The following is a 2,568-nucleotide window of genomic DNA, read 5'->3' as shown; positions in this document are numbered from 1 at the left end:
TGTCCTCTGCCGCGTCGGGCCCCGCTCGCCGGGGCGGCAGTCGCCATCAGGCCTCCGGGTGGGAACGGGTGTTTGCGCGGGGCTTGGTCTCCTGGGAAAGCCAAGCTACCCCAGCTGGGCCCCGGGGCTTGGCCGGCAGGGCTCCAGTCCAGGGGTGGGCAGCGCATGTGTCCCGCCCTGGGGGGGGTTATTTTTTTGCCATGGGTTTTTTGACCCCGGGATGTCCCAGGGTGAAGAAAGCCCCGCGCTTCACAGCAGCAGCATGGGGAATGCCTTCACGTGTGGTGTGGCAAGTGGGTCTGTGGCGCCACGTGCCGCACATCCGCGCTTGTCTGGACGGGCCGTGGCATGAAGCCGTGTTTGTGTACAAGAGGGGAGGACGTCTCAACGCGGTCTCTTTTACGGGACCGGGGGGCAGGGGGAATAAAGCGAGACAAGCTGATGAATGTGAAGGGATTCTTGCATTGCTGCTGCAACATCATTTTGAGGCTGAATGTTTTGATAGTCTCTGGAGTCAGAGCTTTGCAGACTTTGCCTTTCCTCGGGGATTGCCTAACCTAGCTTCAAATGATTAGTTTGCTGCTTTTAACAAAATGCAGAAAACACAGAAAAAAATTGGGTTTTGTGTTCTCTTTTTTTCTAGGAAACTATGTAATGGTGATGGGTTTTGTTCACACCTGCACTCCAGAGCCTCTTCTGCAGGCTGTGAAGATGACTGATCTCTCCAGGAATCCTATAAACAAGATGATGTGGAGCCTCGAAGTGGAGGATTTGCAAAACAGCATCCCATAGATAACCATATTTCTATGTTTGTAGGTCCAGAGGAACTGGAAACTTTTACTTGCTTCTACATGATTGGAGCTAGGCTCTGAATATTGGAATCTCCCCATAGCTACTTTTTATCCTGCATCCAGGTTGCATTGATAAATAACAGTCCACTGAATATGAGCAGCTCAAGAGCAGATTTACTTCTAGAATAAATTAAAATAATGACAGCATCCACATGAACGTGGACGTTTGTTTTCCTGGAGAGAACCTTGTGCTGCTGCTACTTGTCCCCAGGGAGTGCCTGTGCCACACACCCTCTGGCACATGGCAGGTTACCCCAGGTGGAGGAGGGGAGGCTGGGCTGGGGCCTCCTGGGGCTGCAGCAATGGTGATCCTGCCACTCGGAGTGTAGCTGGCAACCAGAGCATGGCTCCGGGAGGTCAGGCTCCAGTTTTGGGCAGCACATGCTGCCCCCGTATGTGCTCTTCCACTTTTTTTTGTGCAGGTTTTTTTGACCCTGGGATCTCCCAGGATTAAAAAGCGTGGAGAACAGCTGGGTGTACGGTATGTGGCACCACAGACTTGTCTGCAGCTCCACATACCACACAGCCATGCTTATCTGGATGTGGCCGATGAACTCGGTACATTTGGTTCAGTGTCAAGATTTAGATATCTTTATGTCCTTGAGATGGTGGAAGGTTTTGTTTCATGTCCCATTTTTTGGCAAATGCCAAAAAATTAAACCATATTAACTTGGGAAAAATTATATGCTGTTTTCTGAATAATACTGGCTACCTCAGTGCATTCTTCATTGCCAGAGTTGCCATCTCCTGAGAAGGTCTAGCTAGGCAGCTGTCGTTATTGCATCAAGTCCTAGTATCCATTTTCATAAATGAGCTGCCTGGAATGGGGGCAGAGTGAGGCCGAATGTGTCTAGACCAAATTCCTTTGATATCCATTTTGCTTTAAGACAAACGTATTTTTCTACCTGCAAGCATAACCTGGTTCCTCAAACGCCTCAGTTCTGTTTTTGTCTTTATAATGCTAAAACCAATTCAGTAATAAAAAACTGTTTCAATAATCAATGTATATTCACCACAGACTCCTATGGAGTAGATTTATTCTAAAACAAGATAGAACAAGTCATCTAGTCTTACCCTCTGCTCAAAGCAGAGGGTCCCCAAATAGATCATCCCAAAGCTTTGTCTACCTTCGTCTTAAAAAATCTCCAAGGATGGAGAGTCCATAGCTTCTCTGGGTAACCTGTTCCAATGTTTACAAGAGTAAGACTTCATTTTAAGCTATTGTTCAGTCACCTCTGTGTGCACTACACAAACACATGTAAATCAGGATAAAAATATTTTTTTAAATCAAATTAATGAATGTTGTAGATGTTCGATTTTTAGAATATAATTTGGAATTTTTTTGTTCCAAGATGGCAAAATCTGTTGCCGAAAGGAGTATTTCTGGGCACAAGGGGAGGGGCTTCTGGTGTCAAAGATCAAGGGTCGGGGGGGCTTCCAGTCCCAAGATGGCAACCAGGGGGTGGGGCAGCTGTCAAGGGGCGGGGCCCCATGCAGCCTTCAACAGCTTGCCAAAACTCAGTAAGAGGCCCTGCATCTGAAATAATTGCCCACAATGAGCTAGACTGTTCTCTGTGGTGGCAGATGACAACAAGGAGCAATGGGTCTTAAGTTGCAGCAAAGGAAGTTTAGGTTAGATATTAGGAAGAACTTTCTCACTTGTAAACTGTGGGTGTGGGGGTTTGTGGCGGGGGGGGTGGGTTGTGGGGGGGGGGAG

This window comes from Alligator sinensis, unplaced genomic scaffold (assembly GCF_000455745.1).
Source record: "Alligator sinensis unplaced genomic scaffold, ASM45574v1 scaffold73_1, whole genome shotgun sequence".
NCBI lineage: Eukaryota > Metazoa > Chordata > Crocodylia > Alligatoridae > Alligator > Alligator sinensis.
The sequence above is the reverse complement of the archived record's forward strand: the minus strand, read 5'-3'. Positions refer to the sequence as shown.